Raw genomic sequence first — 27,933 nt, 5'->3', positions numbered from 1 at the left:
GAGATACACTTCTGAGAGCCACTAGTCAGGCACATTTAGTCCAATGAATATCTCTGACTTGTTATCAATTGAGCTAATCAATGTTTGCTGGGAGGATTTTTCTAAAAGCTATATTCTGTGAATATATGTTAAACTGATGTAGAGAACTATTTCTGAAGCTCACCGTCAGGACACAGTGGGACGTTAGTAATTAGAAATTTAGCAACTGAGGACAACTAACCACTACTCCTGGGACACAGAGGGCTGTGTAAGTCTCAGAAATTGCTGGAAACGCCACAGACTTGAAACGAGCTGTGCACCTTCCTGACTGCATTTCAATCTGGAGAATAAAATGAATCCCACTGTTCCAGACCCCAGCTGTAGTCAGAAACAGGCTCTAAATGGCTAAGAATGAATTTTAATAGTGGAGCCAAGACCAGGACAATGACGGAGGAAATCAGGAGGAAGAATTTTTCTTTCTAAGAAGAGCCATGAGCCTAATCTACATGTCATTACATTTCTGAATTGCACATATTTTTGTATGCTGGTTGCAACATATCCTTTCTACACTGGCCCAAAGTATGAATTAATCAGTAAATAATAAAAAGTGTGTAAATTTCTTTCATCCTACATTTTTCAAAACACTTTCTAACTTACTAATGCATTTCTAAAAGGGCTAAAGTCCAAAAAGTCTGTAAATAAGATGACTGATTAACGTAATGTACATTTTGACCAGACCCATTAGATCCACTTACAGGCTTAACTGGAAATTTTACTGAACCATAAACAAATGAAGTACAACACAGAGTAACTAAACACGCAATTTATGACACTGTTTCTGTGGAGAAGTACATTTAGCATTGCAGCCTCTGTTGTTTGCAATGGTTTTCAACTGTTGTGTGCCTACAAGTCTCATACAGAACTTGTTAGAACATGGATTTCCAGGTCCCACTCCCAGAGACGCCGATACAGTCGATTTAAGGTAGGCCCTGAAAAAGGCTCTCAAGTGGTGGTGATCCCTTTTGGCTTTCTAGTGACACTGAGCAGCGCTCACCTAGACGGATCAGGCCAGGGACCAGACGTCCCTTCAGTGAGGGAATGAGGCACCCTGAGCTAAAGCATAGTATGTGGGATCAGTTTACAAGCCACTGGTGCTGGTTAACACTGCTAGAACTGGAAGCTCAAGAGGCTTCTCGAGATAAAAAAAAAGGGGATCCCAGAGAGGCACGGAGTTATGGTGGCAGGAACGTGACCTTGAGGTGGGTCGCTGTGAGTGTGGCAGGAACGTGGCTGGGGCCGTGGACACCCCTGGCGAGAGAGTTGAGAATAAGAGTCTGGGCAGGGCTCCATGGAGCACGAGCTGCAGGGGGAGTGAGTCTGAGGAGTGGTGTTTGAGGTTTTACCACACATGGCACTCATGTTAGGAAATGGTTGGCAGTAAAAAAGAAATGGTAAGAGGAGGTGGGGGAGGGAAAGGCTACCCAATGGTGGGAGTGGCTGCAATACTGAGCAAATCGAACCTGGAAGTAAATCTTCTGGGCAACTATTCTCATAACAAAGGTAATTACACACTATCTATATTCCAAATTATAAACTACAAGGTATGTTTCACTATTAAGAAAAATGAGCAATGTAACACTTGTCAATACTTTATAATTGCACACCATCTCATTTGAGCCTCCCAACATTGAGGTAGATTCCCATTTAAAAAACTGAATCCAGAAAGTTGACTAACTAACCTGGGTTCAGACAGCTACTGAGCAGTAAAGCCAGAGGCAGATCCCCGCCAAATTCCGAAGTCTGTCCCCACAGCGTCCCTGCACTGCAGAGAAAGGAGGCCGAGAGTTCACAGGTCCAGAAGGAGCACTGAGGTCTGCTGGTATCGCAGCAGCCAAGGCGATGGGGAGTTAAGAAGGGAAGGTGTCAGGTGCTACGAAAAGGTCAAGTGTCTACTAGATCTGGCAGGTCAGAGGTTGTTGGTAAGGACAATACAAAATCCAAAGCACTAAAATACTCTCCCTCCCAGAGAAAGAAAAGTTGTGAGGTGATAAAATGCACCAAGCCTGAGACTGAATGGACTAGTTTCCAAGGAAGTATTTCACCGTTTGTTTTTATGAATAGGCAAAGAAAAAACTTAGTATCGCATCCATACCTCTCCATAAACAGACTTCAGCTCTAATCCACAGGTAACACCATTAACTGCTCTAAGAAATTACAAGCAGCCACTTACAGAGTAACTTGAACAATAAGTGACAACTTTTAATCAGCTACAAACTCCAAAGCTATATAGATTATTTAAAAATTTTAATGTATGTGTTTTTGTAGTCAACGACTGACTGATAATTAACAGTTCTGCACTTTCATATTATTCTTTTGAAACTCAGATTTAACTTTTGGTAAGCAGAAATTTTAATGAACATTTCATGAATGTAAGTTTTTTTTCTTATTGTTGTTTTAAATCTCTATTATTACCGTAATCTCCAGGATATAGTAAATGAAATAAAGTAATGTTAAACTGTCTTTTGTCTAAGAAAAACACACACACACTTGCAAATAAAAAACTGAAAGAATAAACTAGAAACTAATAAAAACAGATACCTACAGGGGCTATGTGTGAGAGGGATGGGGTAAAGAAAGAAATGAAACTGCTTTTCTAAGTATGTATGTCTTTTTTTAAAGCCTCACCCAAGGATACATTGTTTTTTTATTTATTTTAGAGAGAGAGGGAGAGAAAGAGAGAAACATTGATGTGAGAGAGAACATGTTCTCGCCCCGATGGGGATCAATCTAGGTATGTGCTCTGGCCGGGAATCAAATCTGCAACCTTTTGGTATAAGATGACGCTCCAACCAACTCAGCCACCCAGCCAGGGCAAAGTATGTATATCTTTTTTTAAAACTTATTCTTACTTTTGTAAATTAAATCAAAAATGAAAAAACCCACACTATATAGTTGAAAACAAACTCAAACTGTATATTAAATTGGCAATAAAATCATACAGGTTATTTATGGCAAGTGACTTAAACAGTCATGAAATATAGAGAGAAAAACTTCAAAAAAAATTTTTTTAATTGGCTCAGCAGTTTTTCTGTGAGCAGAAATATTGTTATTGAAATTTTGATACTACATTATGTATATTACTAGCATAGAGGAAACACCAGTGTTATTTATTAAGACCCACAATTTTTAATGTAAGTCAATACATATAAATTAAATTCAAGTTAAGAAAAACCTTACATTAAACTTGAGTTGGAAATACCAATAGGAACTCAATTGCAGAAACACATTATTTCATAACTCTGTCCACCTAAGGCCTGGTAACAATGATACACAGAGGTGTGAGCACCCCAAGCACCCAGACCTTGGTTTCTAAATACCATTCCCACTGAAAGAAACCAGGTCCTCGTGGGGAAATGACTGGTTCTTGATATGAGTCAGTAAAATACAACATGAATCAGAGACAGTTTTCTGGGCTAGAAAGCAAAGAAACACTCAAAGACAATAAGGAGCTGCCCTGGCCAGTGTGGCTCAGTGGTTGGAGCATTGGCCCATGCATGGGAGGGTCTCGGGTTCGATTCCTGGCATGTACCTGGGTTTCAGGTTCAATCCCCAGGCCTGGTCGGGGCAAGGGGCAACCAACTGGTGTCTCTCTCTCACATCGATGTCTGTCTGTCTGTCTGTCTAAGAAGCAATGAAAAAAATATCCTCAGGTGAGGATTAATAACAACCACCACAACAACAAAAAGATAATAAGGAGCTATAACTGGTTAACTCTGAGATAATTTGAGCATCAGAAAGGAACAGGTTTTTACACAGAAAAAAATATTCTAAATCCACAGTGATAGTTAAAAAAAGAAAAAAAACCCCAAAAACTAAATGGCTACCATTGGAAATGACTATTATGCCAGAGACTTATTCTGAAAATTGATAATTAAAGGGAAATTAAATGATGATCCTGTCTTTTTAAGGAAGAACTGTAGTTCACTTCTAGTTAAACAAAAAACTTCTTTACAGAAAAATTCCATAAAGTACATAGAACAAGCGATCACTAGAAAACTACCTGGCAATCTCTAAAAACCACAGGTGAAAGATTACTGGCAGAAGGGTATTTACATGGTGCAAGGTATCGCCTCACAGACGCCATGCTAACTTTACAGGGATAAACACACCTTTGCAAGAGAAAGATGCGATCATCACCACCTGGACCAAGTGACCAAAGATGGATGAGCGGGACACCCTGACATTATATGGCTGTTGGTGTGATGAAATATGAAGTACACAGCATCATCGACAAAGTATTCTTCCCAATCCAACCAAGCCTTTAGGCATAAATTTCAGTTCATGGGAAACAAAGGAGATGGAGAATCTGGTTAAACATCACAAGAAAAACACCAAAACACAGGATATTCTGTAGACAACTAGTTTGGTTTCGTCAAAAAGTCAACCAAATAATAAAAAAAGCCATAAAGGATATTTCTGGGATAGTGGGAAAATGTCAGTGTGGACCATATGCTACATACGCTTGAACTGATGGGAAAGTTCTTGGTGGTGATAAGGATTTTGTGCTTATGTAGGAGAATGTGCTTCTTCTTAGGTGAGTCAAACTGAAATATTTAGGGACAAGGTGTTTTCAAGATTGAGAGGAAAAACAGTATATAAAGATATAAAGCAAACTAGCAAATTGTTAATAAATTGTGAATCTAGGTAAAAGGCATTTGGATATTCACACTGAATTATTCTTTCAAGATCTCTGAATATTTGTAACGCTTATTAGAATAAAAGTTGAGAAAAGAATCTATCTCATGCTTTAACCCTCTGAGGAAATGAAAGCTTTTATAAATACATACAATAAAATGGTAAAAAATAAATATGTAAAACTCAAGATAATGAAAAAAAGAAAGAAAATGAAATGCCCATAGACTTACTGTAGTTTAGATACATTAAAGTCGAGCCTCAAACATAGCTCTAGCGTCCTGGTTGCCACAGCTGAAAGGGAATTATGGTCACTGTCACGACTGTCCATCATCCACGAGGCAAGGTTATTAGTTCTGCAGGGAAACTAGAGCTGGCTCAGGAAGAAATTTCTCTGCCCCAGGTCTTCCTAGGGGAAGACTTACTGATAAAGAAAACATTGTCACCATTGCTCCTACAACAAATGTGCGTGGGGGTGGGGGTGGGGGGAGGCTATTCCTCCTACTGTCTGTCTCTCTGTCTAACCCAAGGGGTGGTTCCAAAGTCAAGTGCACTGAGAGCTCGCTGGGGGTGAAAAGTAGGAATGAGGAATTCAAGTTCACAGAGTATCTACAGAAATGGACAGGCTGCGTATCATTCAAAATAACTTTCACAAATGCCATTTGGTCCAGAAGGACTTTGTATAAAAAGCTGGACAGCAAACAACATGTGCTGGCGAGGGTGTGGCGGAAAGGGAACCCTGTGCACTGCTGGTGGGGATGCAGACGGGTGCAGCCACTGTGGAAAGCAGTATGGAGGGTCCTCAAAAAATTAAACATGGAGCTGCCGTTTGACCCAGAGATTCCACTTCTGGGAATATATCCAAAGAAACCTGAAACACTAATCAGAAAGAATATATGCACCCCTATGTTCACTGCAGCGTTATTTTACAGTAGCCAGGCTATGAAAGTCACCCAAGTGTCCACCAATTGCCAAGTGGATAAAAAAGCTGTGGTACACATATACAATGGAATATTACTTGGCCATAAAAAAGAACAAAATCTTACCACCCACATGGATGGACCTACAGGGCATTATGCTAATGAAATAAGTCAGTCAGAGAAAGACAAGTACCATATGATTTCATTTATATGTGGACTCTAAAGAACAATATAAACGAACAAACAAAACAGAAACAGACTCACACATACCGAGAACAGACGGATGGTTGCCAGAGGGGAGGCAGGTTGGGGGAATAGGTGAAAAGGGTGAAGGGATTAAGAACTGCACATTGCTAGTTACAGAACTGTCACAGGGTAGTAAAGTGTGGCATAGGGAATATAGTCAGTAATACTGTGATAACCATGTATGGTGCCAGGTGGTACTGGAAATACCAGGGGGAACACTTTGTAAAGTATATGGTTGTGTGACGATTATGCCGTACACCTGAAACTAATACAAAATAGTACTGAAGCCCGGCCAACATGGCTCAGCGGTTTAGCATCAACCTATGATCCAGGAGACGGTGCCGTACGATTGATTCCTGGTCAGGGCACATGCCTGGGGTTGCGGGCTCAATCTCCAGCGGGAGGGGGGGCAGGGGGCGTGCAGGAGGAAGCCAATCAATGACTCTCATCATTGATGTTTCTCTCTCTCTCTCTCCCTCTCCCTTCCTCTCTCTGAAATCAATAAAGACACATATTTTTTAAAATGTTTAAAAAATACTGAATGTATACTATAATTGACAAAAATTTAAAAAAAAAACAACCTTTAAAAGTAAAAGCTGGGCAGCAAACAAAAAAGATGAATAAACAAACAACAATCAAAATTTCATTTTCTGTTTGTTGCTCATATAAAGAAGTAAAATTGACCTTTGTATGTTAAAAAAGGAGAAATAGATCTACATTTTTAAAAAGCTAAGCAAGCGTGGGTGGGGCAGAAAACTAACAGTCTTCTGGAAAAACTGGATAGCTTAGGCAACTCTTACCCTAATGAATGGCCACCCCACCTCCACATGGCCAGAGTTTTCTTAAAAACTCCTCTGGTCTGCTGTAACCCAGCCATGAGCTGGTTTCTAGAAAACCCTAAAGTTCAATGCTAAAAAGTAATGTATCCCAACTTTAATCATTTTTCATAAGCTTCACAATTTTGCCTTACCCACATACCACTTTTATTACTTTGGGTGTGAGGGAGGAATGACTTTTAGACAAGTTACTTCCAGTTTAATTTCTCCACCTAAAAATGAGGATAATTTAGTACTTAAACTCTCAGCGTTATAAAGATTAAATGAGTTTTATAACAACCTATAAATGAACACCTGGCACACCGTAAGGCCTACAGAAATGCTTTGATGACCCACTTATTTTTAAGGTAGATTCGTCCTAAGAACAGACATGGAATTACAGGTTATCATGTGGAAACTTGACTTTCATCTAACAGAGGTAGAGATAATGTGCCTCCTAAATAATTTTGTGTCCGTCAGAAATAGGTAAACGTGTCTTTCTTCGACAGACCAAGATCTTATAAGGTGAAGAGACGATTCCTGCGATCCTGCCTGACCCTCAGCACAGCGTAGCCACTGCATAAGCCTCAGAGATCAGGCATCTGCTGAATGAAAGTAGCTTCCTCTCAACCAGTCACCATCCAGAGTCAAACGTAGGCGAAAAGTCAACAGAGGCCACTGTGTTAGGATGTTCCTGAAAAGTCTCCCTCCGTGACAAAAAATAAACTGATTCAAGGCAATGGCAGAATAAGTAGGCCTACAGCGAGGGTGACCGGCTGTCCTGCCTCTTCAATGCCCATAAACCAGGAGGGCAGCCCACTTGCTCTTAAACACCTTGCCGACTGGTCGCGAGCATACATGTGTTTCTGTGTCTGAACGTTGCTGACCAGTCACGAGTTAACTCGTGTCTGTACTTACATTAAGTAATTTTAAACACCTTTGCTGACCGGTGATGAGTATTTAAGTGTGGAAAAGTAGCCAGCTGCATGGCTGAGCTCTGGCTTGAAATAGCTGGTCAGCAAGGTGTTTGTAAAATACTGACCCAAGACCAGCTTTACAGGTTACTATGCACATGGTTATTTCAACACAATAATCTCTTTCGCCTTCACGAGTAGGCTAAGGTATTAAATTACCTGAGAATTCTGTTGTCTTTTCTTTAATTGGCCATCCATAAGCTAACGTGTCTGTGTGATCAGTAGAGCAATTTAGCCACTGGGCTCAAAGACGTGGAAAAGTCTTCTGAAATCATAGAACCCCTGCTGCCCCCAACTTCTGAGAAGATACGAGCTTAGTATGTGTGCGTGCAGGGTGGTGGCTGGGGTAGGCATGGGGGTGGAGAACGAGGGAGAAGTGTTTATTTACTACAGCGTCCCCGGCACCTAGCAAAAGGATTGGCAAGAAGGCAGCATCCAATACTTAACAAATGAAGGAATTAAGGGATGCTACTTTAAGAAACTAAATATATATAATACAACTCCTTTCAGTGGTCTGAAGGCATAAACTTCCTTTCTTCTCGTGGTTTGGTAAAGGGCGAAGGGAAGAGGGGTGGTGGCTGGTGCTCAGTGAGAGCAAAGACGACCGGTGTCGCAGTATTACCCAAATAACCTCTGTTGCTTTTTTAAACAAATTATTTTATTACCATACTTATCCCTATAATAGGTAAGACTATAAATCACCCCAAAGAGAGAAAATCTTAACATAAAAGAGCTTCACAAGGCTTTTTCTGAAGTGACTCCAAATTGAAAGCCCTTGTGAAGCCTTGATGACGACAACGTCTCAAGAACACAGATCCAGCCATTCTCAGCCTGGGTTCAAGGCTCAATGCTTGCCGAGCCTTTGTTTTTTAACTTCATGCTAAAGTTCAGACTCATTTTATTATGTTGCTGCCATCAAAGGTCCTCCTCAACCTCTCTTCGCTTTCTCCTGGTACTTTCCCTCCCACCCCTCTGACCTCCATACAGCACATACACAGTGCACATTACATCTTCTTGCTCTTATGGGAATGCAGACTTAGCTCCCCTCCAGGAGGGCGTCACCAGGGCAGGCATTCGTCCAGCAGGGTGCTTTGCATAAAAAGTAAAGTGTCTACAACTTCATCCATTTGTCATGAGTCTTCAAACTCCTTTCTTGGCTCTCACTCGACCTATCTTTAAAAATAAGTCCCAGTGCACATTTGCTCTAGATCCTCAAATGGACCATTACCCTCATGTAAAAAAATAAATAAATCTTTAATTATTAAAAAAGTACAACAAATAGCAAATTCCTAAGTCCCCACATTTTAGAGAAGCTTCTCCTCTTCCAAAGTTAGGGCATATAGTCCAACAGCACAGACAGAAACAGCTCTGAGATCTTCCTCCCTCTCAAGTATGAAGCACAATGTATCCTAATGGGCAGGTGTAACTATATTGACCAATAGTCTTCGTAGAATCTTTCATACAGCACTCACCAGGCTCTATTTTTAATCCCACACAGTATGCATTACATCAAATGTTTTATGGTTAAAAAAAAAATGATGTTAAAGAGTGAAGAGAAACAAACTATGTTTCACATGTGACACCATTGTAATTATCACAAAATTAGTAATGTGTGAAATAAAGCGCCATTTATTGCATAAGCATGCGGGGTAACAATTATCTAAAGCAGGGTTTCTCCATTTTTTCACTAGTGTTTTCCTAAAAAATAATAATTACAAAATTTAAATTCTTCCCAACAAGGGGAATTAAATAGTGAGGAAAATAATTTTTCAGGGAGAGTTGCACTTTGGAGGGCCCCAGACCATTGCAATGAGTGATCTAAAACTTTTTGCCCCCAAGAACCAAGTTTTGCCCCTGTTGGGGTCGTATCACCCCCACTGGGGGATGCATGATATAGAAGATTCACCAGTGTGTTTTAATACTACTGAAAATCTCAGTTTTGGCAACAGGAACAACACTTAGTTATCAAACAGATTTAACATTTCAATACTCTCACCCTTCCTTCAAGGCTGACTTAAAGCCACTTCAAAAAACACTGTCCCAGTTCCTCTCTCATTGGTACTTCCCACTGGTTTTCCGACTCTTGCAGAAGCTACCAGAGACCAACTGGTATTATAACTACATATTCAGCTTATCTTTCTACCCTGTTAGACTGACAAGAGCCCAGGGAGTGCTATTTGTCTCTGTGCTGCCCTTAGGACGTGGCCCAGAGATTGGTAAATAGGTACAAATATATTGAGTTGTTATCAGAGGCACCAATGGAGAAAGGCACGGCCTTTCCCTGGAGTTTCTTGCACAACTGGCCAAATTGGGCTCGTTTATCAAGTGTAATTATGAAGTGGAAAAGCTTTGTTTGTTTTTCATAACGGACTACACAACTTTCCCTGTGAAAGTTTGCTCCTCAGCAACCATCTGCAGAGCTGCAAGCGCTCTCCCTGGGCCGCTCCTCCAGTTCCAGCCAGGTCTGCTCACGTTTTAAAACTCACCCTTCTAGTCTCACTTTACTTTTAAAACTCACCCTTCTAGTCTCATTTTACTTTTAAAACTCACCCTTCTAGTCTCATTTTACCCTGTGTCCGTTACTCCAGTGAAAGGAAGAGTGAAATGCTGTTCATCTGAGTCTCCTCGAGGCCTTAAACAAATAAGGAAGTGAAGGTGAACAATCCCGCACACTCCAACGCCTGCTCAGAGTTCCACGGCCCAGCGACAACACCTTTATAACTTAACTGCTTTGGTAAAACAGAGGAGCTTTAACTCTAAATACCCCTCCCCCTCTGCCGGATGGGGAGATGCCCAGCAAAAGGGTACAGAGTATTCTTCCCCGCCCCCCGCCATGGGATTTCTAAGGGACCTTAATCTAAACGCCTTAATCTAAATGCCTTAATTGAAATCTAAGTTTAAGGATTTCATGCCTTCCTTATGTCTAATCTTCATACACCATGAGGTAGCATGAGTTTCTCATTATTTGCCTCAAATTGATATAAAAACACAGATTAGTTAAAATTGTCAAGTCAAAAGCTAAGCTGATTCTGACTATGGGGGAAACGGGGGGGGGGGGGGGGGGAGCTGGAGGTGCCTTTTAAGGAAGTGACTCAATCAGGAAACAAGCCTCCAGAAAGTGTGTGAACTTCAATTCCAGTTCCTCATTAACATTCAACGAGAAAAGGGTGGAGTGGGGTGGGCACTGGGTATAAAAAGCAAGGTCAGAGCTCCGAGCTTACACGGGTCACCAACGCACAGCTAGTTATGGAATCAGTCCCTTGTTCACATCTCTGCCTCTCTTCCTGCTCTGCAGGTTAAACCGAGACACCAAAGCTTCTATTTTCAAAATGAACCCTGCGGTGACTTGCATTTTAAACAGCATGATGCATTATCTGTAATAACAGCACTGGCCACGTTTTGGAGGAAGTTAACTGTCTCAGAAAATGACAGAAAAAGATCCTTTCACATCTGCAACGAGGGATCTGAGCTCTGAATAGCCTGTTCATTCGCACCAGCTGAGCCAAGTAGTGGTCTCCCTCCTCCAAATTGGTCCTGCTCACTGTCTCACGGAACAATCGCAGATGAAAAAAAGCCAATACTGTCAGCAATAAAATGTATTTATACAAATAAGCTTTCGACACTCTGCATTCGGAACTTGGAAGCGAGGGAGCAGATCACCTGAATGAAGACAAGCAAAGCTATCACCTGACACCCATACTTGGCACCAGGCCCTTCGGTTCCCAAGACACAAAGCCCCGCCTCGGGCCTCTGGGTGGGGTGCCCTGCACAGGCTTCACGCTCACTTATTAAATGAAATTCCAACATTTAACAAAAAATAAAGCAAGTGCTAACAGAGGTCTTCATAAGCACAAGTGGCTGAAAGGGAAGGTGTCGACTATGTCCTTTGAGGAGATGAGTGGGGGTGTTGAAATGAACCAACAATCGAAACTTTTGAAAGCATTCCTTACAAAGCTAAAAACCTGGATAAATAGTCACCACAAAAAAAAAAAAAGTTTAAAAAAATTAAAAAGAAACTAACAAAAGAGGCACACAATTCAACGTCACTTAAACAGATGACTTTTGGAAAATCGGAGCTGGGAATTCAAAAACAATTTGGACGAGCCGTTTCGACTTTCAGATGAGGAAGCTGAATTACAGAAAATTGTCCGAGCTGTTCAAGGTCACATGGTGATAACCTCGATTATAAAGTATGCAATCCCTGTCCAGTGCCAGCTCTAGGACTCACGGCTGAAAGGTGTGGCAGGCCCTGTCCTTCCCCTTCTAAGTGTAAAGGTTAAACTGACAACAAAACCATAACCTCTGCTTCTAGAGGATCACGTTCCTACACCCTCTTCTCCCATTTACAGCAGTTTGAACTGCTGCTGTGAAGTTTCCTGGCCACGACACCAGCAAATGTGACCGTGCTGGTGGGAAGATGGATTGCACCTCTTCTGGTTATTTAGTGTTTTGTCCTTAATGTAACTTCCACATACATCATCTCAACTCACACTCCGACAGTCCTGCAAGCGAGGAGGGTCAACCTCACACCTCCACTTATCCAGGAAAGAAAACTGAGTCTCAGGCCTATCTAATGACGACAAAAACAGTGTGAATACGATGGCACTGGACACTTACTGCGACAGGCAGTGAGGTCTGCCGACACCAGTATCAACTTAAACATCGAATGAGACTGGGTTACATCCCACCTTATCCCCTTACTAGCAAAATAAGCTGCGGACCTCGTTTCTCTCCGAGGTGACTTGGGCTCACGCCTTCCTTCCTCCGGGAGGATTAGACAGAACTTTTGCAAAGTGCCTCGGGCTGTAGCAGCCTCTCGCTGAATGCGCGTTATCATTATGAAGCACTGAGATGAAACATTCTAACTAATTAGGCTCCGGTCCTGGAAACTGCAACTAGGTAATAACTTCCATTTAAACTACAAAACCTTCAGACATGGCGTTAGCCACCGCTGGCATTTGTTGCTTCCCCTTCTCTATTTGTTAAATTGTTCCCTGCTGTACTGACTCTGTGACTACTTTTTGCAAGTTGTTTTCTCCTTCAGCACAGCACGTTACACACAGTGTATATTCAAACAACGCATCTCATTACTCGCCATTTCACTCCAAGTAGTACATATTTTCATTCCAGAGGAGAAAGCACATGGTTGTAGAGAGAGTGGCAGGTGAGGAAGGTCTTCATTTTCCGTAGAACAGGGCACAGCCCCAAATGCTTCCCGGGCCCAGATGTTACACTAGGGCACAGTATGCTTGTGGCAAACTGAAGAGCGTATCCCCCTTTAAAGGGAGGTAGTAGCCTCAACCCAGCTCCAGCTGCCGATGGGAATATGGCTCAGAATTGCCAAGTCTCCTGGCATTTTAAGAGAAGCCAAGAATCTACATTATGGAAATTTTCTAGATTTTGAAAGCATGGTGTGCACCAAATAACAGACACTTCCGAGCAAGTTTGGTCCGTGGGTCAGCAACATTTTCCACTGTTGCCTTAAAGCCTTCGGAGATATGATATACCGAACTAGAAAGAAACCTTGCTCTGGAATTTTCCACCTGGAGAGTTGGTCACAGAGCCAGGATCATGAGAGGCCTAGAGAGTAGGCTGCTGAGATAAAAATAATAAAATCTTAAACAGAACCCACTGGAAACCGGGGATTTCCAGCTGTAAGACAGCTGCTGGCCTTGCATGCTGCCCCCGGGAGAGGCAGGGACTCTGGTGGTCAGAGGGTAACAGTAATTAGAAGACAGTAAGAGTCATTAGGTTGAAAAAGACCTTGCAGAAAGGTTTTTGCACAAAAGCACAGGTACAAGGGCTTCTGGCTATAAATCAGTGCTCTGTTCTAAGTAAGCATGACTGTCAAGAGTGACAAACTGATGTAAACAGCTCTGAGCCCTACTCCTCATACTTCTGGGCTTCCAGGTGCATGAATGATGTATGATCTTAAGGCCTCTCCCAAAGACTTTGTTTTTGATGAAACAACTCATGCCTTTTAAAATACACTTGTGCCCGGACGGCTGTGGCTCAGCGGTTGAGCATTGACCTAGGATCCAGGCGATCAGGGTTCGATTCCTGGTCAGGGCACATGCCCGGGTTGCGGGCTGCAGCCGATCAATGACTCTCTCATCATTGATGTTTCTCTCCCCCTCTCCTTTCCTCTCTCTGAAATCAATAAAGATATATTAAAAAATAAATAAATAAAATACATTTGTAAGGGCAAAATTGAAAAGAACTTGGAATAAAAATAAATGTAAAAAACCTTAGCAAGCTTGACATACGTTCAGCTTTTATAAACATGTACAGACAGCTACCTTCTCTGATGAAATAAATCTAGTGAGAGTAAAGAAAATCAGCTACTTTAGTATTTTCTTTAGAAACCTGACTACAGAATAGTCAACTTTAAAAAGTGTGCTGAGAAAACCCATTAGTCTGAGATTGCAATCATTCCCTCCTATATATAAAAGCCAGAGACATAATAAAGCACCCTTTTGCCCTTTATTGTTTAACACACATCATTTCAATTTTTTGAAAGTGTTTTAGTGAAAATCCAACAGTTTTCTTAATGAAGGGTTGCATTTTTGCTTTTTTGTTCTCCAAGGTAGAATAGTATCATACAACCCTAAAAATTACTCAAAGCTTTAAATTTGTTTAAATTCCATTATACAAAATGGATCCCACCTACACAGCTGTTTAAATAAAAATAATTACAGCTTCAACCAGCCTCTGTGATTCAGGTATGTGGACTTCACAACCCAAGTGTTCCTCCTCAGAGATACTCATTTAAAACTGCTAATGGGTGCTGATGCCATAACTCACTTGCCAGGTGCATGCACTCAAGTTATCAGAGGCAAAGTCTCAACTGATTTAATTTCCTACTTAAGGAACTGTATCCATGACATTCACATTCTCCAAAACAACACAAACATGTGGAAACGATGTTGCCATTCTCTATATACCTAACAGTGGACATTTTTAGATTTGCTTGTTAAGTAAAAATTAACTTGGCAATATGGGATCATTACTGTTGTTGTTATTGTTTTAAGCCATAGCTTCAGAGTGAAGTAAAAGCGAGACCTGAGATCTGGGGAAAGAAGCAGGTTTAATTTTAAAGCTGAAAAAGGGTTTAGGCATATTCTCTCCTTTGATGAAGACAGGAAAGAGAGTCACAGAAGATGGCAAAGGTCAATCCCCAATTAGCCAACAGAACTCAGGGATCTAAATTCATTCCCAAAGCTTTTCCCCTATTGAGGATCCTGATAAAAATTGGCAAAACCATATGTACACCTAATTGTGGGACACGAGGATCTTTTTTTTGCTCCACTCGTACACATCAATATTATAATCTCATTTTCGATACTCTCCTGCCAGCGCTGACTTAATTTTGAGTAGTGGCTCCTACTGCAAGGGACATCTGGTGATGTCTGGGGACATTTTGGCTGTTAGCAACCTGGTGAGGGGATGCTGCTTGTACCTAGTGGGTAGAGGTCGGGCATCCTGCTAAGCCCTCCACAGCGCACAAGACAGCTTCCCACAACTAAGAATTATCCCACCCACAAAGTCAACGGTGTCAAGGCGGAGAAAACCTGGTGAGGGGAAATACAAGAAGGTGGCGGGCATTTCTTCCACAGAGTAGGTCTGCACTAAGAAAGTTGGATGTGGAACTACAGTTGAAATATAGTGATTTCTAAGAAAAGGACCAATATTGGTTTAAAAAAGTCTGAATCAGGTATCATGCTTCAAGAAATAAGATAATCCAAACCTAGAGTGGCTGGCTACTCAGCAAATATGCTCGTGTATACAACTGGGATTTGCTATAAAAATTTGCTGGTTTTAACTGGTTACATAGGCTATTCAGAAAACTGCTTAGAGGAAAAGTCAAGAGAGTTATGTAAAACTTTTCCTCTGTTTTCTTCTTCCCGTGTCCCTTGATCCCAGCAGGGCTCCCTGGCCCCGTTCTTCGGATGTCCCCCTATCCCACTGGGATGTCGGCCCGCCTAGTCCCTCCAGCACCCTAGTTTGTAGCACTGACTTGTATGTACTTTCTGGCATCTGCATGAAACACCTCTTGACGGTTTTTAAATTTGTTCGCAAATTCCTCAACACCTCTCCCTCCAAAAAGTGGAGGCGAATTCTCTCCTTGCTGAGATTGGACGAGACTTAATGACTGTCTTCTAATGCACAGAATAGGGTAGAAATGATGACATATGGATATATGAACAGATAAGAAACGACAGCTCCGTGCTGAGGACATGTGGCAAAAACTGAGCTTTCCTTCCAAAAACTAGCACTAATTTGCCAGGCACGTGAGCGAGCCATCTTAGAAATGGATCCCTGCGTCCCAATCAAGCGTCCAGATAACTGGTCCCAGCTGACATGGCCATGGCAGCCTCAGGAGGCTCAGCCAGAGCCACCCAGACACGCCGTTTCCCGGTTCCTGACTACAGGAACAATGCTGGATAATAAATGTGTGTGTTAAGCCACTGAGACTGGCGTAATGTGTCGCACAGCAATAAATAAAATGGTACTCTTCTCCTTTCTCCATTCCATCCCTTAGAAATGAGCCCATGACTCACCCCCGGGGACAGCTCCTCGGAGGCGAGTCCTAACCAGCATTTCCCAGTTCTCCCTGCAACTGTCCCCCTCCCGGCTCGGGCCGCATCCGCAGTGGGCATTCCACACCTGTCTAGGCAGGAATACCTCCTGGTCCAGCCTTGCCTGCGGCTCACTCACAGCCCAAAGTGCACCAAACGGCTGAGTCGATCCTCAAATGCTCACCGAACGCAAGGCAGAGCACGGTCATTTGCAACCTGCCTCCTGATTGTATGAAGGGTTCATTACTAACATAGGCTCTGAATCTGGAGCATTAACTCTGGCTCAGGCTGCTAATCCGTCTGTGCTAATTTAATGCGGAGTCCTCGCTCTGCTGCTTTCATCTCCCTAGCGCTCCCATCAGACAATCAGTCACTCGCTACACACCAGGAGGAGGGAAAATTCTATTTTACACCAAATCAAGGGCCTTCAAACTTTATATCCTAAACGTTCCCCTTGGATTGTTTTGACCTCTTACCTATTTTGCTCCTGGGTTTACCTTCCTGCCTCCTCCCGGACCCCACACGGGTGTTAAATACAGCTCCAGGGGGGGGAAAAACATTCTATGGCATCATCATAGACGATACAATTACGGTAAACCAGCTTCCCCTTCCTGAAAGGTCCTATAAGTACATTTATCCGGCAATGAAAGCAAACATTCTCTTGCAATTTGATGATGTCCAGAGGGCAGTGTTAGGAGCAAAATCCACTGCTTCTCTCTGGGTTCCCACAAGCTGTTTAATGCGCCTGCATTATACTCCAGGGCGGCTGCAGGGGGCTGGTTCTGCTTTCATTTTGCCAATATGGCTTCAACTTCTCATCAATTCTAACAAGATATAATAGGAGGGAACTCAGCCAAGGTCAAGAGCAGTAGGTTATCAAAAGTCTGCCAAATATATGATGAGCCCTTGACTTGTCCTAAACCTGCAGTGTGGTTACCACGGCCTAAAAGTAATTTTTATATTTTTCTTAATACCAACCAAGGTCAATCAAATTTCTTATAAACCAGGTATACGAAACCATGGGTGTCTCTGCTCAATATACATTCCCTTAACAGAATCTAGAAATTAAAGAACTCATGAGAGACTTCCTCTAAGGACCACGTAACATCTGAACTTGCAGAGCCTGTGGGTCCAGAGCTGGGGCTGCTTCTGGCTGCTGCCATCAGTCACCCGCGGCTCTGGCAGCAAAGGGAACCCAGGCTGAAGAGCAACAGCTCCGCTTTCCAAATTACTGACAGCTGCCAAACATTTACTGTTTCTGTAGTGACTAGTCTCGGCAGATAATGAGCTTGAATTCTCAACTTACAAATACTATTTACATTTACATTAAAACTACCATATACAGTGCAAATATTACCAGGAGAAGATGCAGAACTGGAGCTCTGGGAAATGCAAATGGGGAAAAGAATCACTCCAGAGATGATGAAAAATAAACAGCAGAAGCCACCTCTATATGCCTGAGTGTCCACTCTGGGCAAAGTCTGTGCAATGTGCTCTTTGCATATTATTGAGTAGCACCCTCAAAGCCCAGAGTTCCTGAAGACACCACATTTCTTAACTACAGAGTTGAGGGTCCCTAAGTCTGCAAATCTTGCCCAAGGTCACACAGTTTAAAATGAGCAGGGCCTGGATCAAAGCCAGGTGTGAATGACTTGCAGCCCCGCCACCCCCAATCCCGTCCCAAATGCTCACTATATGTATCTATTACGGCCACAGAGTCCACGTGGTTGCACAGAGCAGTGCAACAGGTGCCCCTGGCTGCACCTCGTAGTGCACAATTTCATACACTTTCACCACCACACTACTTGACTTTAGATATTAAAAACAAGGGTATACAGCACAATGAAATGAAAAGTAATCATATTCCTAATATCTATCCTAGGAATTTACATCATATTTACATCTTATTGCCTATTTTTAGTATATTACAGATAATGTTTGGACAGTGTTACTAAAGTCATTCTTTTAAAATATTTTACTTTCAGAGGTAGTAATAGGACATCCATTTGATGATCTATGCCAAAATTTGTTCTAAATGCTTTACATATATTACTAACTCAAAGGGGTATGTAATGTCAATGGCCCCATTTTATGGACATGCAAACTGAGGCACAGAGAAGTTGAGTAACTTGCCCAGGGTCACAGAGTAACAACAGAGGCAGGTTTTGAATGCAGGCACTGTGACGCCAGAGTCCCCGCCTTAACCACTAGGCAACACTACCTCTCTGGTGCATTTTTAGCTGCTCTTCTCTGTCCACCCTCTCTGCCATCCAAAACATCCACTACATGAAAGATCTCCACAGGGATATTCTAATTTAAAACAAATGTGATAGGATCCTCTCTCCTGCTCAAAATCCTTTCCATGGCTTCTCAATGTACTTGGGATGAAATGTAAAGTTCCTTAACCTGGCCTAAAACCCCTGTATGAGCTGCCCCCTGCCTTCCCCAGAAGCCTCAAGAGTACTCCCTCTGATTCTAATCACTGGTCTTTTTTTCATACCAAGATTTTTTTTTTTACTTTGGGCCTCTAAACACACTGGAGCATTTGTCTGGACTACTGTTGTCCAACTCTTCTCTGGGCTGACTTCCGCTCAATCTTTACAAGTCACATCGTACGCCTCGGGGAGAGGCCTTTCCAACCTTCATCTAGAGGCAGGACCACGTCTGGAAGCCCTGAACGCTCCGCACAGGGCCTGGCACGTTGTGGGTATTGATCAGGGAATAGTGTTGAGTACATATTTTAGGGGTTACTTTATCCCAGAAACTATCAAAGAATTGAGGGAGGGAAAGAAAAAAGAGCCAGAACCCACAATGATTAAAACCAGAGCCCATCAGTACTGTGAGAGAAACGCTGTGACAAAAATACGCACAGGTACTGTGAACAGGGAAGGAAGCATCGCCAGGGCTGGAGGCGTCTTGAGTCAGGGAGGACACCCAGAGAGGAAGGCAATTCTGAACTGTTTTCAAGAAACTGTGGGCGAGTAATGGGAAGGAGCCAAGGCTCAGAGGCCACTTTCAGGATTCTGGCCATTGGCCTGCAGGATTCGGGGAACCCTGGAAGGACTTTCAGCAATCAGATCTACTGCAGGCCACGTAGGAGAGAGATGAGAAGCATGCTGAAGGGAGGGGACCAGCGAGGGATCACTGCAGTTTCTCAGGAGAAGTGGGAGGAGGGCCTGAACCACGGAGCTGACAGCAGGGATGGAGAAAAGGGTGGATTTGATGAGAATGAAGCAGCTATAGGACATACTAACAGATTAAACATGCTGAATGGTGAGAAGAGAATATTTCCAGGCTCCTGGCTTTTGGCAACAGGACAGCATGGTTCTGTTAATGGGATAGGTAGGAATATAGGAGGTTGACAGTTTCTTAGGTTGGGGATTAATGACAATATTAGGTTCTTAAAGAACACAGGGGGAAAGACTTTGAATAGACATTCCTCCAAAGAAGCATACAAATGGCCAATAAGTACACAAAAAGACGCTCAACGTTTAGTCATTAGGGAGATGCAAATCAAGCCCACAATGGGCTGCCATGTCACACCCACTAGGATGGCTATAATTAAAAAGATAGAAAATAACAAGGGTTGGCAAGGATGCGGAGAAACTAGAACTCTCATGCATTGCTGGTGGGAATGTAAAATGGTGCAGTCGCTTTGGGAAACAGCTTGGCAGTTCCTGAAAAAGTTAAACATAGAGTTACCAAAAGACCAGCAACCCCGTCCTAAGTACGTAGCCAAGAGAATTTAAAATATATGTTCATGCAAAAACTTATATACAAGTGTAAAACAACAGCATTACTCATAGCAGCCTAAAAGTAGAAACAATCCAAATAGGCATCAGTTGATGAATGGATTAAAAAATGCAGTATATCCAACAATAGAATATTATTCAGCCAAAGGAAGTACTGATACACATTAACATGGATGGGCCTTGAAAACATTAAGCTCAGTGAAGTGAGTCAGACACAGAAGACCACATCTTTCATCTACAGGAAATGTCTAGAACAGGCAAATCCATAAGAACAGCAAGTAGCTTAGTGGTTGCTAGAAGCTGGGGAGGGGAGAATTGGGAGTCACTGCTGATGGTATAGGCTTTCTTTTGGAGCGACAAAGAGTTACTGGAATTAAAAGCGATAAAACCGATAGTTTCATATATACTAAATATACTAAAACCCACTCAATTGTACATTTTGAAGAGATAAATCGTATGGTCTGCAAATTACATTTCAATTTAAACACAACAACAAGAGCTTATGGATGACAAAGGGCAGACCTATAGCACCTATAACGCTCACTGTGGGCCACAGAACTTAATATTAATTTCTAGGATTTGCAAAATGCTGCTATAAGCTCTTACCAAGCTTCTGAAACTTAGACCTATGGAAATAAATGCAGCACTTAGTTTCTTGCCAAACGTTTCTCCATAAACTTACATGCGGATTTTGCAATTTCATTACAATTTATAAGATGAGGTATATAAACATATTAATTGAAAGAACAAAAGGTCAATAATTTTCTGCTCTAGCCTAAAAACTCACATCTGTGGAAGCCACTTTAATTCAAGACAAGAGAGAGAGGTGCTACAATGTCAAAGGCAACATCAGGGCACAGAGAGGTGCTCCGAGTGCCCATGGCCCTAGATGCACATTGCAGCCTGCCCTTACCTCCCAGGTCACTAGGATGCAACACCAGCCACAGGGGCAGCAAAATGGGGCATATTCTTCATTCTACGATCTGATTTTATTTTATTTTATTATTATTATTTTTTTTACAGTGTAAGATTTTTATATTTAGAATTAGCCAGCTGGACTCAGTTTAGATGATCCCAATTTTGTTGGCAACATCCAAAGCATCATAGTCAGGAGCCAGTCGAACATATGCCTTCTTCTCTCCATCAGGCCTGATCAGGGTGTTGACTTTGGCCACGTCGATGTCCTAGAGCTTCTTCACAGCCTGTTTGATCCGGTGCTTGTTGGCCTTGACATCCACAATGCACACAAATGTATTACTGTCTTCTGTCTTCTTCATGGCTGACTCGGTAGTCAGGGGGAATTTGATGATGGCATAGTGGTCAAGCTTGTTTCTCCTGGGTGCGCTCTTCCGAGGATAATTAGGCTGCCTTCGGAGCCTCCGTGTCTTCAGCCGTCGGAAGATGGGTGATGTGCGGATCTTCTTTTTTTTATGGCTGTGGATGCCTTTCAGCACTGCTTTCTTTGCCTTCAAAGCCTTTGCTTTGGCTTCGGCTTTGGGAGGGGCAGGGGCTTCCTTCTTTGCTTCGGCGCCATCTTCGTAAAAAGGGACTACGATCTGATTTTAATATTTGAATTTAACAAATGACATAGATTGAATATGATGTTTGTTTCATGAAAACACTATCATTTAACTTGGGCACAGTTTAAAATCAATGGATGTCAACAGGTAGTCTGCTCAAATGGTGTGAGCTGGAGGAACATTTCCCAGCTCAGTCTCTCTACCAGGTATTTTATGCCCTACATTCATGATTTCTCTGTACTGGAAAAAAAAATAAGAAAAAGACATTTGCATACATTTTAGCAGTCACCATGCAAAAATAGTGAGAACTGCTCTTTTGCTAGCAAATGTTGATCAAATTATACTGCCCTTAGGCCAATCCAGGTGTGTGGACATTCTTTTCCCAAAGGGGCCTACAAACTCACATAATAGTTGTTGCATTCCTAAGTACCCTACCTGCAAATTAAATTATTCAGTTAACATGTATTGCCAAGACAATAATGTATAAAATACATGCAAAGGAGGTACTTTAGGCAGTTATTGAATGAACCCTTCCACAACTCTAAATTTAGACACTACTTTCTGCATATAACACCTTATACATTTCCAAAGCACATCTACATACATTATTTCATTCAATCCTTCCTGATAACAACCCTCTAAGAAATAAAAGTAGTAATATTTTTCTTGCCTACCTATTTTATAGTTAAGGAAACAAAGAAACAGAGGTAAAACATGTTTCTAAGGCCACAGACCTGGTCAGTGGCAGAGTTAGGACTGCATTTCAAGGCGTCTCTCTTACAGATTCCCACTTCGGCACACGGCCTCTAAGTGAAAAAGGTATGGAAATTGGTAAGACTAAAAATACTGGTGTACATCCCACACGTGCTTTGCCAAAGAAGACCTTAGCTGGGGTGATTCCATGCAGCTCTGCATATCCTTCTCAACTACACACATACCACCACCTCCACCACCATCACCACCTCACCACCATCACCACCTCACCACCATCACCACCTCCACCACCATCACCACCTCCACCATCACCATCACCAATCCCCACTATCACCTCCACCACCACCTCCACCTCCACCTCCACCTCCACCGCCCCTTCTGAGACTGGCGTCACTCTGTCCCCAGGCATTCCACTGGCCCTGCTCCAGGTCCCTCAGTTCTCATTATCTTTTGCTAGTCACTTGCAAGGCAATGACCTTTGGGATGAAAATGCACTCTTCCATGCCGTTCCCAAGTATTTTCACCTGCAAAATTACTTATTTGATCTTTACAACATCTCCCCAAAGTAGGTAGGTCAAGTTCATTATCCCCAACTTAAACAAAAGGCAAATGGAGCACAGGGAGGTCAGGAGATTAGACAAAACTGCTAAGTGCCAGAACAGGGTCCAGAATCCACATATTTCTACTGCAAAGCGAGCGCCCCTCCATGTCACCATGTCTAGTAAGGTAACACAGTGCTAATCTATTCATCTGTACGTTCATTCAACACATAGTGAAGCACATAGTATACATCAGGCTGTGTGAAAGGTGGTGGGGGCTAGAGCAGAAAACAGGACAAGCCTGATCTCTAGCCCCATAAACCTGACGGTTTGTGAGGACACGGGTTTAAGGAAATAATTACAAATTGTGACAGTTGCCAAGAAGGAAAATAATTAAAAGCTATGAGAAAACGTAACGAGGAGCCCTAACTTAGATAAGAATGTTACAAGGGGAGGGAGGAGGGACTGGATGGAAGGTGAAGGGATCAGCCAAAGAACGTATGTGCAAAACCTACAGACACAGACAAAAGTGTGGTGATGGCCAGAGGGAAGGGTGGATGCGTGCTGGGTGGAGGTGGGCAGAGTGGGGGGTGGGGGAGACACACCTGTAATAGTGTAAACAATAAAAGTAAAGTTAAAAACAAGAATGTTAGCAAAAACTTCTTTAAGGAAATTACATTTAAGCAGAGGCATGGAGTTGGCCAGGTGAGGAGGGAGGGAAAAGAGTAGTCCTTGCAGAGGGAAGCAAGCAGAGGGAAACATGTGCAAAGGCCCTGAGGCAGAAAGTATCTTGGAAGAGGGGTCATGTTTTAGGATATATAACTGAAGAGATATTCCAGAGATAGATCATGAGCCTCACTATAGACTATAGAGAATTGGGGTTTTATCCCAAATGCAATAGTTACACATTAAAGGGTTTGAAGTAAGGCAGTGCTGTGATCTGACTTGAAATTTTAGAAGATCATTTTGGCTGCTGTCCAGTCCAGAAAATAAATTCAAGGGAGACAAAAATGATAGCGGGAGACCACTTAGACCATGGTGAGACGGTGTCTGGTACAGGGTGGTGGCAACGTGAAATGGAGAGAAGTGACTGCGAAAAGAGAATGAAGCTTGATTAGGCAAGTCCAAAGGACCAGGGAACTGGATCTCTGAGAGTCCAAGTTACGTACCTTTAATATCCTAACCTCAAATAAATTTTAAAAGCAGGACATGAATCTGAAGTGAAGATGGTCACATTCTCCAGCTGTTGGTGACAGCTGGCTACCTTTAATATGGTTAGCTGTCTCAATATGGTTAGCTGTCTCCATATTACTTTGGGCCAAATATAGAAGGTACACCCTGACATTCTGCAACAACCTTTCTAAGCCATTACCAAGACTCGGGACCTGAGAAACTGGGACACAGCTGACTCAAGACTGCTGAGAACCATTTCCCAAGGTCAGAGATTATTTATCCCCTGTTTAGGAAAGTCCAAGACTAAAACTGACAGACATTCTCATCTATATAGGCATGCTTTCAAATGTCTCTCTCTTTCAAAGAAAATTAAGTTGACATTATCTTAAGAAAAGCATGAAAACATTTAGATAGCTTCTTGCCTTACGTTAATTTAGGAACGAAAAGTAAACCGCTTTGCCCTTTTCAGTCCCAGTACTGACCTGTATAACACTTGAGCAGTCACCCTTGGGTCTCCCCATGATGAGAACGGAGGGGTGGAAAGAACATGTAGCAGTAGGGGAGTGACAAAAGCTCACAGTCAAATGGCAGTTACTCTGATATCAGTCCCCTGCAAGAGGGCGGGGGACCTAATGGCCACGGCTGGGTCCCCACAGCACTGCCCCTGGGCAGGTGATGGCCGCTGAGTATCCACGCACTGGGGGGACCTTTGTGTTTATTTACATACAGATTCGAGCCTGGAAGAAACCTTACTGTTTCTTACACAGAGGCAACCATTTCTGGTCATATACTCAATAACTGGGAAAGCCTAGGTGAGAAGTTCTCAGACAACACAGACATGACTCTAGGGCAGCGATTTTCAACCTTTTTCATCTCATGGCGCACATAAACTAATTACCAAAATTCTGCAGCTCACCCAAAAATATATTTTTTGTAACAAAAAATATAGGTAAAATTTTGATTCATTCACACCGGATGGCTATTGTGTTGGCTGCCGTCATTTCTTATTTGACAATCTAAGGGAAAAGTGGCCAGTGCCCCTGACTAAATAGTCAGGTATTGCACATTTTAAAACTTCTTGCAGCGCACCGTTTGAAAATAACTGCTCTTGGGGAGGGGGGTGGGACGGGGTGGAATGGGTCACTGGGGAGATAAAGGGATATTTGTAATATTTTAAACAAAATAAAATAAAATTTTAAAAAAGAAAATCGCTGCTCTGTGGCATGACATTCTAAAACAGAAGAGTGTTCATAAAGCCTGGAAGCTCTGATGAGGCAATCCCCAAAAAGTGCTAATGAGAAGAGAAGTGAGTGTTGCTATGGAAACCTGAAGGTGTTGCTTTTGAACAGTCAAGCTAAAAGTAAGGCAGGCACAGAACCAAAGGCAAATACCTTGAAGGAAAAGCATGTAGGGTTAAACATAGGATGGTGAGGACAGGTAGGTAAGTTCCATTAAGAATCCAAAGGCCAGGCCCGCCCTCCCTCCAGCGAGCACAAGCTTTCCCTTCCCCCTCCCCTGGCCCCAGGCACGTTACCTTTGCCCTTCTCTCTCCTAAGCTCCAAGGGCCCTTCCCTTCTTCAGTTTCTGTAACTTGTTTCCTGGGCGGACCCAGCCCAGCTGGCTCACTTCTACTAACTCTGTAACTTTCTAAATAAACTTTCTCTTACAATTTGAAAACAAAAATGTAAGGAAGGAAGGGAGGGAGGGAGGGAGGGAGGGAGGGAGGGAGGGAGGGAGGGAGGGAGGGAGGGAGGAATCCAAAGGCCAGAATGAAATGGGGGTTTCAGAAATTTTGCCTACAACAAAATTAAGTTTTACAGGGGTGGGCTCTTGTTAAAATATCATGAATATTTTTAAATAGCAAAGTTAAGGAAGGGGTATTTCTGGTACCTGGGGTTAATGGAACTTATAGTTGGTTTCTTTAAAGAAAGAGTTCTTCAGACAGAATAAGTGAACATTGCTAAGGTAGAATGAAAGTCCAAGATAAATAAAAAGACTGTGAAAGAGCTGGCTCAAAATGGGTTCAAGTCACCTACATGGTTTTATCTTTTATTTCCAACAACTTGCAAATGTTACTGCTGATTCACTGTTGGTGAACTTTTCAGGAAGAAATCCTAGAAAAGTGGGCTTCACTAAGGCCTCTGAGAAGGTCCTCAGGACATACTTACTGACCCGATGGTCAGCTGGGGCAGAACAACGTGGCGAATGAGCATGTCCAAAGAGGACTGGTCTTGGGGAGGGAGAGGCACTAACTCCAACCCTCAGCCTGATGAACATCTTTGATTTGAGAGCAACACAGAAAGCAAAGTTATCACCTGTGTGGTTGGGAGAAAGGGGTCACAGTGAATTTCCTGTCCCACTGAATCAGGATTTGACCTTTTTTTTTTTTTTTTAATATATCTTTATTGATTTCAGAAAGAGGGAGAGAGAGTTGAAACATCAATGATGAGAGATTCATTGATTGCCCCCAACTGGGGACCCAGCCTGCAAGCCGGGCATGTGCCCTGACCGGGAATGGAACCACGATTTCCTGGATCCCAGGTCAATGCTCAACCGCTGAGCCACGCCCAGCAGGGCGGGATTCAACCATCTTTACAAGCTGGAGAAATAAAACAGGGGTCAATAAAAGGTCTGAACGTGGGTTGTTAAAAACAAAGAGTACAAATACAGAAAGAGGAGCAGAAATGTAGGAGATGCTAGTAAAACAATCAAGAAACCAAACCAAACCACCCCATAGTTCTTAGAAGACAGGTGAGCTCAATATGCTGGCACCAAGACCTCAGGCGTGACCTTACGCTCCAGTGACAGAACAGTTTAGGAAATGACGGTGGTGATCCACCTTGCTCTGTTCAAGGCAAATCGGGCCACGGGTGCAGTGATGCACTCAGTGCTTTATGCCACTGCTACCTACAGGCTGAACACATGTGTCCCCCTAAAATTCCTATGTGGAAATCCTGACCGCCAGTGGGATGATATTTGGAGGTGGGGCCTGTGGGAGGGGATTAGGTCATGAGGGTAGAGCCCTCATCAATGGAACTAGTACCCTTATAAAAGAGTTCTCCAAGAGCTCCCTTGCTCCTACCTCCATAGAAGGACAGAGCAAAAGGACAGATTGCTGTCTGTGAATGAGGAAGTAGGATCTTCACCTGACATGGAATCTGCTCGGGCCTTGACCTTGGACTTCCCAGCCTCCCAAATTGTGAGAAAAAATTTTTTGTATTGTTTAAGTCATCCAGTTTGATATTTTTGTTATAGCAGCCTCAGCTAAAACATCCTCCCATAAAAAGGAGTGGGGGAAAATGAATGTATGGAGGCAAGTAATTAAGATGGGGAAAAGACTTGAAACCATGTTCCACAAGGATGTTCAACTCAGGAAAACGAAAATGCAAGCAGGCAGGAGCGCTGTCCTGGAATGACACACTGTCTGTGCACAGGACCTCACCTTCATGTCTCCAAAAGGTGGAACCAGACATAAGACCAGAAGCCAGTTGTCCAAAGTGAAATGGGGTGGCTGCAAAGTCTGAGTTCACCATTGTATGAGGGTTCATGTGGGAGCTGGGTGCCACTCGAATAATGTAGAAAAGACTGGTTAGATTTGGATACCAGTAAGAGTCCCCTGCAAACATGGCATTCTGTTACATAAGTTCAATGACTAGTTCCAAAGTTGTGCCCAGTTGCCTGCAGGCAGCAAGCCCGATGATGTAACTGCCATATCCTGTTTTTTTTTTAAGCACACACTCACATGCCATGGCTTCCCTTAGCACAGTATCAAGATGAGCTTGGGTCAACTGTACGCCTATCTTGAGTAAAAGTTTAAGTTCTTTCCACTCCTACAAACATGCTGTCTCAAAGTTTATTTCTTGCAGTCTCTTATCTCAGAAACGGACGTACGGTGTTCCCTGACTTAGACTACGTATATTTTGCTCTGATTAGAAATATAGTCTATGCTCAGTCTGAGACAACCGTTCTGGAGGTGTACGCCTGACCAAAGATTTTTAAATCTTGGCAGGGTCTTCCTCCCAGGACTTAC

General features: G+C 42.7%; 1 protein-coding gene and 1 pseudogene across 5 annotated transcripts in view; both read right to left on the bottom strand.

The window, feature by feature from the left end:
* PPM1H (protein phosphatase, Mg2+/Mn2+ dependent 1H) overlaps window positions 1-27,933 on the bottom strand; it is a 270,856-nt gene that overhangs the window by 191,119 nt on the left and 51,804 nt on the right. The gene's annotated exons all lie outside the window — the stretch shown is intronic.
* LOC308553676 (large ribosomal subunit protein uL23 pseudogene) lies at window positions 20,969-21,500 on the bottom strand (annotated as a pseudogene). The gene has a single exon. The product of its transcript is annotated as a large ribosomal subunit protein uL23 pseudogene (transcript).

This window comes from Miniopterus schreibersii (genome assembly GCF_964146895.1).
Source record: "Miniopterus schreibersii genome assembly, chromosome: 2".
In the NCBI taxonomy this organism is placed as follows: Eukaryota; Metazoa; Chordata; class Mammalia; order Chiroptera; family Miniopteridae; genus Miniopterus; species Miniopterus schreibersii.
The sequence above is the reverse complement of the archived record's forward strand: the minus strand, read 5'-3'. Positions and strand labels throughout refer to the sequence as shown.